A 16,964-nucleotide genomic window follows, 5' to 3' on the forward strand; every position below is an offset into this window, starting at 1 on the left:
CAGGCCAGTTCTGAATATTAATGATGACCAAGAAGGTAAGAACAGGCTAAATCATATTTGCCATACATTTCAAAAGACAGGGATTTGTTTTACTTTCAATATTCAACTAACTTTGTTATCTATAAATTTAGATATTTATGTAAATATCTCGTTAAAAGCCTACTTGAAATCTTCTCCCTTTAAAAGGCTTAGTTTCAATTATTTAGAAAATGAATTCAGACTTTCCACCTTCTCCAAAGGAGTCTGAGAAATGAACTTCACTACATTTTAGTAACAAAGTCAGGAGTGAATGCACACCTGTTGACATGGACAGATTTCCTCTTTGTGTCTTCAGATCTGGTTGACTGCTCTGGCCTCCAAGCAAGGGAGAATAAATCACGCATTCCTCTCCAGCTCTGATTACCAGTCAAAGTTTAACAAGCTCCTCTTGGTCTGCCCAACCCAGTGCAAGACAAAAGGTGGAGAAAATAGGAAAGGCATATGACAGCTTGCTCTAAGTTTCCAGGGTTTGAGAAATGATTATACAACTCTATAGTGTAAATTATTCATACAAATAATATCAAACTATCCAGAGGAACAAAATGATGTATTAAAATGATTTCTAAGCAATGGCCAACATAGACAAGCTGTAGTGGAAGAGCTAACAGGAGGTCCTTCGAATGCTATGGTCCTCAGCCTGCAGGAGGCTGGTCCAGGTCAAAGTGTGACAAAGACAGATCCTGCCAGGCCACCAGCCAAGACGACCTGAGCTTTTCTTGCTGGCTGAGACGTGACAGCCAGGTCTCTCCAGCCTGTTGCTCTCAAGGACAGCAGGACTGATCAAGACACGCTGAGGGGCTCAGTCAGTGTGGGATGGGTCTGTCAGACCTGCAGTACTTGAAATGCAGAGCAAGGGCGCAGGTGAATATGTGTCTTCCATTTGCTAACTCACTTCCACCCAAATGCTTGTACAGCTAAAGCCAGGATCCCAGAACCCCATGTGTTTCACACGTGCATGACAGGGGCCCCAGGACTTGAGCTGCCCCCCAGGATGCACTAACAGGAAGCCTTATTAGAAGCAGGGTAGCTAGGACTTGAACTACAACCGACATGGGATGTGGGTGTCCCAAATAGAAGCTTAACCTTTTGTGCCACCACACCTGTCGCTCCAAACTTATCTTGAATGAACAAGACTGAATAGCAATGATACTGTAGGAGGAGCAGGCACCTGGATCCTTAATTTGGAAAAGGCTTCCCAGGAGGATGGGCATGCTGGAAGACAATCATAGGCCGCTCAGCTAGTTCTGGGTGGTGCGGATGTCTGTAAGTGAACTGTGTGTTCCAAGGCAAACTCCAATAAGGTCCCCAATCTATACTAGTTTTTCTTTGGGAACTCTAATTCAAATATGTTTCATAATAAAAATTGGGCTCTGGGTAACTCCATTTACTAAAGAAGAGAATGCAAGCACTGATTTTTTTTTATGGACATAACTCGAAACATACTCTGATGTCCAAGTACAGAATCCATAAGAAGGAAAAATAAAGTGTACAACCCAAGTGCCCCTTGGAATAGGCAGGAGAAAAAACCCAGGTGAATGTGAAGAGGAGGTCACATTTAGGTTCCCTATTTTGTGAAGAAAGATAGGGAAATGAAAGCAAACGAGGAGAAGAAGAGGAATGGGATCTGAAGAAACAGCCAGAAGAATCAGGAAGAGAGACTGTGAAATCACACTCCCCGGGGGCCCCAAGTGCAAATGCACTGGGTTCTCGCTGCGCCTGTGGCCAGTGTGAAGCACAAGTTCCCACACAGCACACCCTGACCTCTCCTGGTCACACTCGGTCGTGAGTCACACCCTTGGCTGCTGTGAAAACAGGACCCAGCAAGGCTCTCAGCAAGGAGGATGGTGCCAGATGCAGTGTCCACTGCTTCAAGGAATGGGCATAAGGTGGCAGCACTGGCAGTGCCTGCAGGTGCCTTGGAGAAGCAGCTTGGCCAAGGGCCAACAGCACTTGAGCTGCTAAGTTCCAGGGAGAAGATGGAAAAAGAACTCCACGAAAGCCTCCCGATGAGAATAGTCGGCAGTGGGAAGAGGAAGATTTTTCCTAAGGGAGCAATGACTTTCAGCCCCACTGGGGGGAAGTGAGAAATGGGGTCCCACTGCTGTCTGGCACCCATATGTCTGTTGAAAGGACGTTACCACTTCGGAGGAAGGATTAGGACTGGTGAACAAGGAAGACTCTTGAAGGCATTAGACTAGATGAAAGAAGCCGATCACAACCAACCACATATTGTATGATTCCATTGGGGTGAGAATGCCCAGTACAGGCCAAATCTATTGAGGCAGAAAGTTGATTAATAGCCACCTAGGGCTTGAGGCTCATCAGGAAGGGGAGGTGGTGACTGCAATAGTAATATGACTTTATTTTCAGGGTAATAAGAGTCTAACGTTGATTGGGGGAGGGAAGAATCCAGGATTGTGGCACAGTATGTTATACCTCCACTTGCAATGCCAGCATCTAGTATCAGAATATAGATTTGATTCCCAGCTGTTCTGCTTCTCATTCTGCTCCATGCTGATGCCTGAGGAAAGCAGCAGAGGATTTTCCAAGTGCTTGTGGCCCTGAATCCACATGAGAGACCTTGAAGAAGCTGCTAGCTACTGATTTAAGTCTAGCATAGCCACAGCAACTATGACCATTTGGGAAGTGAACCAGTGCTGGAAGCAGCCTCTCTTTCTGTCTGTTTCTCTCTCCATCCCTTTCTGTCACTCTGCCTTTCAAATACATAAATAAATCATAAAATAAGATTATGGTAAACTGGTCCTGGCATGATAATGTAATAGTTAAGGTCCTCACCTTGAATGTCCTAGGATCCCATATGGGCACTGGTTCTAATCCTGGCAGCTCCACTCTCTATCCAGCTCCCTGCTTGTGGCCTGGGAAAGCAATCAAGGATGGCCCAAAGCCTTGGGACCCTGCACCCGTGTGGGAGACCTGGAAAGAAGTTCCTGGTTCCTGGCTTCAGACCGGCCCAGCACTGGCCGTTGCGCTCACTTGGGGAGTGAACCATTGGACGAAAGACCTTTCTCTCTGTCTCTCCTTCTCTCTGTATATCTGCCTTTCTAATAAAATAAATTAATCTTTTTTTTTTAAAAAAAAAGAGCTGAGTGGTGGTATAGTAGGCTGTCCTCTGCCTGTGGCACCAGCATCCCATATGGGAACCAGTTTGTGCTCTGGCTGCTCCACTTCTGGATCCAGCTCCCTGCTAATGGACCCAGAGCAGCAATGGAGAATGGCCAAGTCCTTGGACCCCTGCACCCACATAGGAGACCCAGAAGAGACTCCTGGCTCCTGGTTCCTGGCTTTGGATCTGCTCAGCCCAGACTCTGGCAGTTGCAGCCATTTGGAGAGTGAACCAGCAGATGGAGGACCTTTCTCTCTCTCTCCTCTCTGTAAATCTTCCTTTCAAATAAATACAAGCAAATCCTTAAGAAAAACCAGTAAGATGCTTGATAGATGAGTGTAAGGGCTGACATTGTCATACAGAGAGTTAAGCCACCACCTGCAATGCCAGCAGCCTATATAGCACCAGTTTGAGTCCTGATTGCTCCGCTCCACTCCAGCTCCATGCTCATGTGCTTGGGAAAGCTGTAGAAGGTGGCCAGGTGCTTGGGTCCTTGTACTCACGAGGGAGACCTTTACAGAGACTCAAGTTCCTAACTTCAGCTTAAAAAGCCATTGTGGCCACTGGGGAATGAGCCAGTGGAGGGTGACACACGCTCGCTCTCTCTGTATTTCCCCCTCTCCATAACTGTCTTTCAGATTAAAAATAAATAAAATAAATATTGTGTGTGATTATTTATTATTATTATCATTTTCTGATACAGTTCCATAGGCTCCTGGGATTTCTTTTATTCCCTCCCCTACTTCCCCCCCCACACACCTAGTTCCTCTAATCATTACTAAAGTATAGTTCTTCTCACACAGTCATATGTCCATCATTGCGGACATGGACAATGGCAGAGAGTCCAGCATCCTATTGTCATGATATAGTAAACAGTTTCATTGTAAGTCCATCTCTATCTGGAAGTAGAGTTGCATACTACATTGTATCTTCACCTCTGGATATGTTAGTCTCCATTTCACAGTTACTGTACATCACCCTATTCGCCATCTTGATTCTCCCTAAATAAATAAATCTTAATAACTCCGCGAGAGAGGACAGGTTATGAAGGAGAGCATACCTTCTGCCTCTACTCTAAGTAGAACTATTGTCTAGAGCTCTAGGGAGATTCATGTGGGATATTATTTATGTATTATCCGAGGGGTTTTGAAAGGCAGATACATACAGAGAAAGTGTCCATCTGCTGGTTTATTCCCCCAAATACTTGCATACAGCTAGAGCTGGGCTAGCTGGAGCAAGGGGCCTTGAACTCAGCTGGGGTCTCCCATAGGGGTGGCAGGGACCCATGTCTTTAAGCCATCGCCTGCTACCCCTCAGGGTGGGCATTAGCAGGAGGTTGGAACTCAAAGTGGAACCGGGATACAAACCCAGTCGCTGTGACAAGGCATGCGACTGTCCCAAGCAGCATGTTGACCACGTTGCCAGATGCCTACCCCGGGGCCTCAGTTTCAAGTGTGTGCTTGCTTCTGTCTGAATGGGTTCCTTCACCTTCCTGATTCTTCAGTGTGAAGCTGGCTAATTCAACACAATTGCTTTTTATTTTTGTTGATAGTTCTGCCCTGAATGACTTCCTCCGGGTTTCAGGGCTTCTTCCCCCACTGCCCTCCCCCAGGTGTTGTGGACAAGTCTTGCTCATTCCTGCCCCTCGGGAGCCTCGCAATATGAGGCAATTCAGAAAACCCTGTGTGGAAAGAAGCTGCCCCTCACCAGCGCCCCCAGGAGAGGCTGAACGGGCGAGACACACTCATCGGCTCGCGGCTGGGAGCCGGGCGCTGCCCTCTCATCTTCTCAGGTACTGTGAGCTGGCACTGCGGGCAGAGGACCCAGGCTGCCCCATGCAGTGCAAACACACTCAAGAGTCTGTGCAACCCCTTTGTTTTGTGTGTTTTGTTTTTGAAAATTTATTGGAAAGGCAGATAAACAGAGAGGAGGAGAGACAGGAAGATCTTCTGTCCGATGACTTCATTCCCCAAGTGACCACAACAGCCAGTGCTGCACCGATCCAAAGCCAGGAGCCAGGCACTTCCTCCAGGTCTCCCACATGCAGGTCCCAAGGCTTTGGGCTGTCCTCGATTGCTTTCCCAGGCCACAAGCACCAAACAAGATGGGAAGCAGCACCCACATGGGAACCTGGGGCAATCAAGGCGAGGACTTTAGTTGCTAGGCCACTGCACCAGGCCCTTTTTTTCATTTTTATATCCTTTCAGTTTTTAGATTGACTTTCTGTTTGGTTTTTCTGGTCTCTAGAAGAACATGTGACAAGTTTCTGGCATATAATACTCGTGAAATCTGTTTCTTTTTCCTGTCCATTCTTATAGATTTATTTTTTAATTTTTATTTGAAAGGCAGAGTTGTAGAGAGAGAAGTCTTCCATCCCTTTGCTCACTCCCCAAATGGCCACAATGGCCAAAATGTAACTACTCCAAAGCCAGAAGGCAGGAGCTTCTTCCTGGGTTTCCCCCGTGGGGGAAGGGGTGAAAGCACTTGGGCCATCTGCTGCTCTCTGCGGTGCCTCAGCAAGAGCTGGATCAGAAGTGGAGCAGCCAGGGCTCGAACCCGCACCCATAAGGGATGGTAGTGTCATAGGTGGAGGCTCCCAGCTCCTCACTTTTATGAGTTTAGCCTCTTGCTAGCACCTTTCTGTCACTGTGTACTCAGCATAAACACCGTGGACACATAAGAATTTGTTTTCTTCTGTGCTTTTCTTTTTTTTTTTTTTTGAGTATAGAACGTTGTAATGCTGTCAACTAAGCAAATGTTTAGAGTTTAAGGTAAATATCATTTCAACTTTTATAAATACAGTAATAAAAAAAAACCTGGTTTGTAGATGCCATTTTTCAAAACCTCGTTTTTAAATGGATAATTCTGTTGAACACATAATTTCAAATTTGAGAAAGAAGACCATGTGTTCTCTACAGTGGCTGCAGTCTTGCTTCGTGGGATTATTCATTGTGTGGCAACACTGGGTGCTCAGCAACCAGGCTGTAGAGGGAAGCCCACATTTGGGGAGTAAAGAAGCACCCGCCATGTGTCAGGAACTTCCCAGGTCACCTATTTGAAAGCTATCAGATACTGATCTAAAGATTGAACCACAGCCTTTCAATAGCAAGGATCAGAGGGTTGGAAGGCATGTTGGCTTTCTTCCTTCGGCACGGGCACTGTGTGAGGGCTGCAACAGCCTGGACTCCAAGGCCGCCTTGCTGTTTCCTTTCTCATCTGTCCAATTAAGGGCATTATTTGATTTGGTGCATCTTAGCCATTCATTTTGGTGGACAGTTGTTTCTCCTGTTACAAAGACCAAAGACTGGTCTAAACTCAGAGTCAGCCAAATAGGTAGCACACAGAGCTCATCATTCCCCATAGCCGCCTTGAAGAGCTCTGGAGTGCACACCACGCAGGCATCCCTGGCATTGCTACGTCCAGGACCTGGAGCTTTGGGAGCAGATAGCCCGGCAACACTTGATCAAGGTGGATATTTCTGTGCCTTTAGTCCAACTACAATTAGCCTATGTCAGAGCCCAAGGGATGCTGAGAGAGGGAGGGAGCGGGAGAGAGAAGGAGAGGAGAGGAAACAAATAGGTGAGCAGAAGTTTACCTTAATTCTCATCTCCTCTAGGGACGAACAACCTCAACTAGCTACCTAAATATAAAAATATTAGTAATACTAATAGTATCTTTCATAATCATGCTAGTGAGCTCAAAGTCCTAAAAAACAGAAATTCATGATGCTCTTTGGACATCTCATCAAAGTCCCATAGAACAGGAACTGCCTTGCTTCTGGTTTTTCTTCTCTTTGTTCATCCATTTCCTTGGAAAACAAGGAATCTTGCTTTCCAATAAGTACTAGGAACTTAGAACTATATTTTGAATGAGAAAAGCCAAGATCCTTTTGGATGAGTTTTGCCTTTTAAGTCCTTCAACCTGTAATGTACTGCACAGGAAGCCGCAGCATACACTCTTGTACACCATAGCAGGGGAATGGAGTCCATTTATAATAAACTCAGTAAGAGAACTGATACCCCCCCATCAAAAAGCAGGCAATCGCAAGCTGCTCTCAAAGTGTCAGCAGGAAGCACTGCCCCTGGGCGCTCAGAACACCCCTTTGGAAATGCTGCTGAGCACGCTGTGTGATCACACCTCATAGGCTGATTGTAGAACTTGCTCATTACACTGTGTAAACGGACATGGCCATTTGGAAATCACAGAATGAAAGTCCAGTCATTGATGGTTGAGTTGGTTCTGCATGGCAAGATCTTGACTTTGAGTGCTGGATAGGCTGTACTCCTTTAACTCTTGCCTCACTTCCCAGAACATTTCAGTAGAGCTTCCGTGTGTCTTTCCAATACTCCATTCCTGCAACTTCCTTCTCCGTGTTTTGGCTCTGTTTCATTTAGTTTTGGAAAATGGCAGTGGTATTACCTAGTCCTTTGGTATCACCTTAGTCCTGCCAGCATTTGAGATCCCTTTTCAAAAGGAAAACAAAAGTATATGCCTATATATGCATGTGTGTGTTCTGGGGTTAAAAGTGCAGAATAAGTGTCCTTTATTATCCTGGTCCTTTCTGTGGGCCCAGCACAGTGGCCTTGTGGCTAAATTCCTCACCTTGCAAGTGCAGGGAACCCATATGGGCACCGGTTTCAATCCCAGCAGCCCCACTTCCCATCCAGCTTCCTGCTTGTGGCCTACGTGGGAGACCTGGAAGAGGCTCAAGGCTCCTGGTTTAAGATCAGCTCAACACTGGCCGTTGTTGTCACTTGGGGAGTGAATCATCGGACAGTCAATCTTCCTCTCTGTCTCTCTTCCTCTCTGTATATATGTCTTTCCAACAAAAATAAATAAATCTTAAAAAAAAAAAAAAAAGATGGTGGGGGGAGGGACGGTGTGATGGCTCAGTGACTAAATCCTCACCACGCATGCGCCAGGATCCTTTGTATTTGCCAGTTCATGTCCTGGCTGCTCTGCTTCCCATCCAGCTCCCGGCTTGTGGCCTGGGAAAGCAGTAGAGGATGACCCAAAGTCTTGGGACCCTGCACCAGTTCAGGAGACCCATTGGAAGCTCCTGGCTCCTGGCTGTGGATTGGCTTAGCTCCAGTTGTTGAAGCCACTTGAGGAGTGAACCAGCAGATGAAAAATCTTTCTGTCTCTTCTTCTCTCTGTAAATCTGCCATTCCAACAAAAATAAACAAATCTAAGAAGGAAGGAAGGAAGGGAGGGATAAAGGAAGGAAGGAAGACAGGAAAAAAGGAAGGAAAAGGAAAAAATGTTTGGGTGCCAGCACAATGGCTCAGTTGGCTAATCCTCTCACATAGGTGCTGGTTCATGTCCAGCTGCTGCACTTCCAGTCCAGCTCCCTGCTTGTGGCCTGGGAAAGCAGTTGAGGACGGCCCAAAGCCTTGGGACCCTGCACCACATGGGAGACCTGGAAGAGGCTTCTGGCTCCTGGTTTTGACTTGGCTCAGTTCCAGCCGTTATAGCCATTGGTGAGTGAACCAGGGTAGAAGATCTTTCCTTCTCTCTATGAAATGTACCTTTCCAATAAAAACAAACAAAAATTTTCCTTTTTTAAAAAAGGAAAATGTTTGTCCTGTTGTTCATGTGAAATATTTCTCATGTTTTTGTATCACGAAGCATGATGTTGGAGGTGTGGGGAGACTTGCCCCAGGGGATGCCGTGAGGAAGCGCTCACTAAGCTCACGCCTCCTCAGCCACGGGTCCCTGAAGATTCCGGTCACTCTTGGGCAGTGAAGAGGTGATGGCCGCAGCTCAGCAGGGCTGCTCCTGCGTGCTACCGCGTTGAGTCCTAACACTCTTGCTACTGCAGGGATCTCCTGTGGATTTTATTATGGAGCTTTAGAAATTTCTACTGCCAAAGCATAGCAATAAATGCAATTTCAATAACATTAATAAGTATTCGAGGAGCTAAAGCAAGGAACAAGGTACTTAATGAAGTTTATAAATATGGCTTTGGAATGATTTTATTAGTAGTAATAGTCATTCTATTAATTGCTGCATGAAAGAATAACATGCTTACCCAATTTCTGATCCTTACTGGAGGCCTGATTTTGGTGGAAATTGGGTCAGAACAGCATGTGCAGCTTAGGGATTGCCGAAGCAGGTATGTGGAGTTAAGTTGTTTCGGGACACACCAGTTGAGAATCCAGGGCAGAGGGGTGAGTACTTAGTGTAGTAGCTAAGACACTGTTTGGAACTCCTCTGTGGGGACACAGTCCCTGCAGGTGAGTGCAAGAACCACAATAGGGAGCAGCCCAGACCAGGCCAGGTAGTGGTACCCACCGGCATATATTTGGTGCAGGTTCTGGGCAAACCAGGCTGGGCCAGTCGTATCATCCAGTGGCAAATCCAAGTACCAGGATTGAGTGTGGGTCAAGCCGGGTTGGGCCACGACACAAGCCAGTTCACATGAGGGCCAGGACTTTTTTTTTTTTTCCCCCAAATCTTTGGCTGTATTGCAATGGTTGGTTCATTTTGAAATCTCTAACTAAGCATTTTCTTAACCATGGATTAACAATATACTTACTGACTGGTTTCTTTTTTTTTTTTCTTTTAACAGTATTTATCCAACATAACAAAATAAACTGCAACTTTTTATACTATTTTTTTTACAAAACATTTATAAATATTTTTACAAAACACATACAAATCTATTTCAAATGGGACATACTATACAAATGGAGCTATGGAAGCCAATGAGCCAATGAGCCCACACCACACTGATGGTGAGGGACACATCCTCTTACTTAAATCAGACTGTAAGGCTTCACTAATCTAACAGTCTATTTAATTCTTCAGAGCTCAAATAGTTGTTTTTTTGTTGTTGTTGTTTTTGTAATTGCCAGTTTAAAATTTGCTTTATCTTTAGACAGTACTTAGGGACAAATGAAATGCTTAATAACAAATTCACACTTTTCCACAACATCAACAAAAACAAAAAAATAGAAGAGAAATAAAATGCTCTTTTGTTGTTGTTGTTACAGAATACAAGGAGTTTTAAAACTTAATTCTTAAAAAAAGATTTATTTATTTTTATTGGAAAGGCAGATATACAGAGAGGAGAGACAGAGAAGAAGATCTTCCGTCTGATGGTTCACTCCCCAAGTGACCACAATGGCTGGAGCTGAGCCAATCCAAAGCCAGGAGCCAAGAACTTCTTCCAGGTCTCCCACACAGGTGCAGGGTTCCCAAGGCTTTGGGCCATCCTCAACTGCTTTCCCAGGCCACAAGCAGGGAGCTGGATGGGAAGTGGGCTGCTGGGACTAGAACCGGTGCCCATATGAGTTCCTGGTGCATGCAAGGTGAGGACTTTAGCCTCTACGCTATCGCGCTGGGCCCCTAAAACTTAATTTTTGACTAATGAACCTGAATAACTGGCAAATGCTGAGATGGACCATGCCAGACTGGGCCACAGCATCCAACCAGCACATGTAGGACCCAGGGGCGAGGAGTTTGGGGAAGGGATAAACCTGGTAGGGAGGCCAGGTGGGGCTCCCCTGTTGGACCACTAATCCCACTCGTGAGTGTGTGAACTGGGATTGGGGACAGACCAGGCTGGGCAGGGCTACAACATCTGTGGGCCTCATGTCAACTGGATCAGGAAAAAACCAGGCTGGGTTGACTGTTTCTACTGGTATATACATAAGCCAGAGTGGGTGAGGGTTGGTTGGACTTTGCCACAGTATCAGTTGGCAGATTCTGGGAAGAGGGGCAGATTCTGTCAAGTTAAACTGCAGAACCACCTAAAGAGTGCATGATCCAGGAATGGGAGTGGGCCCAGCAGGGAGTGGGCACCTCCTTCTTGGGTTGCCATTCTGACTGATAAGCATGAGAACCAGGACTGGAACAGGCATGACTAGACACAGAGTGGCACCCGCTGGCATGAGTGTAGGCTGGATAGTGGGGCTGGTTGGGTTGATCTAAGCTTTGATGCCCATTGACATGTATGAGAGCTGAATGGGATGTGGGACAGACTGGTCCAGTCTGCTGTACATATTGGCAAGCCTGGGACCCAGGATAGGGGGCGGGACTGGTGGAGGTTATTGCTGGTCGCTCCAACTAGGCTGTAGCTCTCACTGGTTTACGTGAGGGCCAAGTGTGTGGTGGGCAGGATCAGGCTGGGCTGCAATACCCATTGGTTTGTGTAGAAGATGGGGCTAGAGACAACTAACTCAGCAATTTCAACCACCAGCATGTGCATTACCTGATTGGGGTGACAGACTGTGCTAGACCCTTTACTGGCAAGCACACACAAGAATCAGGCCTGGGATCACCTCCAATGAAGTTTCTTTAGGGATCCCCTCAACTGAATCGCTGGACTCAGAACCCCAACCATGGAGAGAATTGCAGGTTCCATGGTCTGGCCATCAATGCATATGTCAGAGCTGGGCCTCCTCAGTGTCTTAGACAGAGCAGTGGACAGCATATCCAGATAAACATGGAGGATATGGCAGTACATTGGAGCCTTCAGAGGATACCTGGTACCATAACAGAGGATGGAGGACAGAATAAATTGATCAACAACTCCAGTCACATATTGGCAAACCAAGATTCTAAAGTGAACTATGTCAATCAATGGATTCGGGAGAAATTTTATCGTACTTAGGGTGGCGAGATCAGCAGTAATTCAGAACTGTTGAACTATCAAAACCTCTTGAGTAGGACCCTTATAGCATGCCCCATAGTGGGGACCCTGGGGTGGCTGTCCTCCATTCTAGGGTACAGAGGTAGTTGGGAGGCTGGGTGTGGCTTCTCTGCTTAACTCCCCTCTTCCCCCAGATACAGGAAGGAAAAAAATAAAATGTGGAAATAATGGTCTCACCCACCTTCCTGTAGACCTTGACCCTTATCACCCTAGTCAACTATATTAAAAAATCATCAAAAGTAAAAATAATTATCTTATAAAAAAAAAGAAAAGACTCATCTTGGGATACCATGTCCCATATCCTAGAGCCTGGCTGGAGTCTCAATCTGCCTCTGCTTCTAGTACAGCTTCGTGCTGATGGGCACCTCGAAGGCAGGAGCTGATGACTTAATTACCCAGCTTGAATTCCAGGCTCGGGACTTTGGGTTGGCCTAGCCCTGGTTGGTGCGGGCATTTAGGAAGTGAACCAGCAGATGGAGGTTTCTTTCTGTTTCTCTGCTTTTCAAGTAAAGGAACATAAATAAATGAAAAAAATTTTAAATGCCAAGGAAGGAGTAGTCCTTGAATTTTTAAAGATTTATTTTTTTTATTATTTTTTCATTGGAAAGGCGGATATACAGAGAGGAGAGACAGAGAGGAAGATCTTCCGTCCGATGATTCACTCCCCAAGTGAGCGCGACGGGCCGATACTATGCCGGTCCGAAGCCAGGAGCCTCTTCCGGGTCTCCCACGCGGGTGCAGGGTCCCAAAGCTTTGGGCCGTCCTCGACTGCTTTCCCAGGCCACAGGCAGGGAGCTGGAAGGGAAGCAGGGCTGCCGGGATTAGAACCGGCGCCCATATGGGATCCCGGGCGTGCTAGGCGAGGACCTTAACCACTTGCGCCACCGCGCCGGGCCCAGTCCTTGAATTTTTAAAGAGATTTATTTTTATTTGAAAAGCAGATTTACAGAAGGAGAGACAGAGAAGTCTTCCATGCATTGATTCACTCACCAGATGACCACAATGGACGGAGCTGTGTCTATATGAAGCCAAGAACCAGGGGCTTCTTCCCCGGTCTCCCATGTGGGTGCAGAGCCCCAAACAAAGACTTGGGCCACTCAGTTCTGCTTTCTAAGGCCACAGGCAGAAAGCTTGACTGGAAGTAGAGCATCTGGGACATGAACTGGCACCCAAATGGGATGCTGGTGCTTAAAGTTAGAGAATTAGCCAGTTGAGCCATCATGCCAGTTCCAAATGAAAGATTTTTAAAATGCCAAGGAAGGAGTATGCCTTATTTTTTTTTTAATACTTGTCGGGAGACATTTATGCTGCACCCTAATTATTTCTAAGTTTCTTCCCAGAGAATCCCTTCTTTGTGAAATCCATGTGGTACCTAATGCTCCCATGACTGCATCTTGGAAGCACTAGCGGCTACGTCATGAAGAACCAAGGGGTAGATTAGGAGCTTTCTGGAACTCCAACTCTAGTTAAGCTAAAGGAGTGAACACATCCATCATGAGCACTGGTCTTTGCTGCACAAAGTGTCTACATTTTTAGATAGCTGTGATTGATGGACGGAAAAGCTTGAGTTCTTGGACTTTGTTCTGATGCAAAAGGGATGGGTAACTTGTGTCTTGGTCTCAGTGTTTGAGATAGAAAACAGTGCCCAGGGCCTGGTGCCATGGCCTACCAACTAAAGTCCTCAGCTTGCATGCACCAGGATCTCATATCGCTACTGGTTTTAATCCCAGCAGCCCCGCTTCCCATCCAGCTCCCTGCTTGTGGCCTGGGAAAGCAGTCGAGGACGGCCCAAAGCCTTGGGACCCTGCACCCGTGTGGGAGACCAGGAAAGAAGCATCTGCCTCCTGGCTTCAGATTGGCTTAGCTCCAGCAATTGTGTTCACTTGGGGAGTGAATCATTGGACGGAAGATCTTTCTCTCTGTCACTCCTCCTCTCTGTATATATCTGACTTTGCAATAAAAATAAATAAATCTAAAAAAGAAAGAAAAGAAAGAAAAGAAAACAGTGCCCCCCAAAATGGTGCCTAATGGCACATGATGTTTTATACTCTCCTTGTTGGAGCGGAGTTTGTGGAAAGGGCTCTATCAAAGAAAACACACTGAGGTGGAGGGGAGTTTGTGTATGCATGTGTCTGAGTTTGTGTGTAGGCTTCAGGGATGTTTTCCGATGACCTATTGGATAGGTTGTGTTTACTATTTCCTCCTTCTCCCTGGGAGTGTAACACCGCCTTGCACAGAGCACCTCTAGTAGTCTTTGGAGGGGAAAGGCCAATAAGAAAATCACCTGGGGGCCAGCATCATGGCTCAATAATTTAATTCTTCGTCCTATGGCGTCCAAATCCTAATGGGTGCAAGTTTGTGTCCTGGTAGCCCCGCTTCCCATCCAGCTCCCTGCATGTGGCCTGGGAAAGCAGTGGAGGATGGCCTAAAGCCTTGGGACCCTGCACCCACGTGGGAGACCTGGAGGAGGCTCTTGGTTCCCTGAGTTCAGATAGATTCAACTGCAGCCTTTGTGGCTATTTGGGGAGTGAACCAGTGAATGAGAGAGCTTTCTCTCTCTGTTTCTTCTTCTCTCTGTATATCTGCCTTTCCAATAAAAATAAGTAAATCTTTAAAAAGAAGAAGGAGGAGGAGGAGGAAGAGGAGGAGGAGGAAGCTGCTGTTCCACCCCTTGACCCTACTGTGGCTGAAGCACTGGGACTCTGGCATTTTTCCTTCCCTGGTGCCACAGGCAAGTTGTGCCTCACACCTGAGGCTATTCCACCACGTCTGTGTGCACAGCTGAGTCCCAGGCTGACAGGATCTTCGGAAGAAGTCATTTCTGTTAGGGACACATGGGCCTGGTTCCTCCTGGAGTCTCTCAGAAGGCTTTCCCTCAGGGCCCATTCACTTCCTGTCGGAGCTGCAGAGGTTCCTTGGGATTCCCTTTGATTCTGACATGAAACCCTGGGGGAGCAGGGGGAGAATCAGGCTGGAGGGGTCTCCTGTCTGGCTCCTCAGTCCTCACCTCTGTGTGTGCAGCCACCTCCTTGCCTCCCAGGCCTGCCCGGCTGCCTCCTCCAGGCCGCCTGTGTGTGGCAGGATTTTCCCTCCTCTTCCCACTCTCCTTTGCAGATCCTGTGACAGAACAAACTAGCTCCAGGCCAGGGTCCCTGTAGGAGACCTCCCTGGCCACCCCTCTCCCATCTCAGGGAAGTAGCTGTGCAAGCGAACTTCAAGTTGCCCAGGACTGCAAGAAGTACCCACATGGAAGATTTTTGTTATTTCTGATTCTCCTCTCTGTCCTCGACTTTGGAAATTTCCCTTACAACCATGTTTTTACATGAGAGACATTTTCCTGGACTGATTTTAAAGAACAGACAACAACAAACGCAGCCCCAGCCGACGGAACAGGGGCCTGTGGATACCCGACCTGCGTTATTCCTGAGCAGCCAGTTCCTGCGGGAAGCAGGGGACGCCACCTTCCCTGGTATCACCTTGCCTCTGCCACGGCTCCCGGAGCTGTGACTGGGACTGAGCACAAAGGTTTTGCTTGCCTTCTGATGGACTGCGCGGTGCCTGCCAAGCTTCTTTGCAAATAGGGTTTTTTTTTTCATCAACTCTGTGTCAGTTGGTGGACGGAGATCTTCAGTGAGAGTTCGCAGAAATGAAAACTCCAAATACCTGACCTGCCCAGGGCTTTCCTGAACCTCCCGTCCTGTATTTTTCTAACCGTAGCAGTGGTTTATTCAAAAACAAACCAAGAACAACAAAACACCGAAGAACTTGGCAACAAGCTCACCAGTGAAACTGGAGAATGAGGAGGGGCACGTGTTCCTCCTGTCAGAGCGACCCAGGGTTCTGGTTTTGCTTGGAGACCAAGCACACAACACCATACCAGCCTGCGACTTTTTCATACTGTTTTAATTTGGGAGGGAGGTGATCAAGAGGATAATTCTTATTTCCTATCAGCACAAAATGGGCCAGCCGTTTTACACCTCAGGTTATTTTCTACAGCCCCTCCTCAAGAAGGGGCTGGGGGGAGGGGGGAGCGAGGAGAAAAAAATAAGTTCTCATTCAGAAATTAACATTTCTCAAAGTGCATTCCTTATGCTTCTTCCCAAAGGTGAATTCCCCCCAATCATTTAAGACTCCGAGATGGTTGCAAAAAGGTTCTAGGAACGCAGCCAGTGGGGCGCCCCCTGCGCCCGCTGCCTCCCGGGGTGCTCCGGTGGGATGCCAGGTGCTAAGCAGGCGCCGTTTTGCCGCGCAGAGCTGCGGCGCTCCGTTCCGTTTCCAGCGTGTCGGTCCAGTTCGCGTTTTGCGGCGGCCGCGTGGGAGCCGGGCAACATAATGAATTGCCTTGACTCTTGCTTCAATCCACTTTCCTCGCTTAATATGCAGCCCAAAGTTTTGCGGCTCGCTGTCAGATGGCAGTGCTAGACTTTCACACCGATCCCGCAGCCTCCGCCGGGCCCGCGTCTCGTCGCGGAGTTACAAACTTTGCAGACAAGCAGCCAGGCAGCTCCGGACGGAAATCCACGCCGGGCTTTGGCCTCGCCTTCTGGCTTCCGTCAACTGACACAGTTGCCCTTTTGCTCAAACTCGCGGCTCCAGTTCGCACCGGGCCGGGCTCCGCTGGGTGTCTGCCGCTTTCCCGCGCCGGGAAGCTGTGGGGGCGGCGGCGGCCTCGCAGCGCCGCGGGCTCCCCACGCCCCCAGCCCGAGCCGGGGGTCCCGGACTCAAAATAACATTTTCCCCTGTACCCCAAGGCTAGCGTGTGCAGGGTGCGGGGGTGGGGGAGGAAGGAACCCCGAGGAGCAGGGCCTTTTGTTTGTTCGTGGAGTTTAGTGTTTCAGGCACTTGGGGGGTGGAGGGGAAGCGAATGGCGAGAGGGGAAGGGCCGGCCCAACGGCCCAACGTTTTCTTCTCTTCCCCCGAGAGAGCCCGCCGGGCCGCTTCCACATTTTCCAGTCGACTGCTGCTCCCCAACCCTCGGGCCCAATCCAGGCACGCTGTGCCACCAGGATCAAGCGAGAGCACGGCCCCCCTGCCATTTTCAGCCGGTTTGTCCTGGCAGCCCTGCCCCCACCCCACCCCCTTTTCCTTGGCTGCCGCAGCTCCTCGACTCGCAGAGCCCTGAAACTCCGCCCGATCCTCCGGGCC

Source organism: Ochotona curzoniae, unplaced genomic scaffold (genome assembly GCF_017591425.1).
Source record: "Ochotona curzoniae isolate NIBS_2020 unplaced genomic scaffold, NIBS_Ocur_1.0 contig_3255, whole genome shotgun sequence".
Taxonomy (NCBI): Eukaryota; Metazoa; Chordata; class Mammalia; order Lagomorpha; family Ochotonidae; genus Ochotona; species Ochotona curzoniae.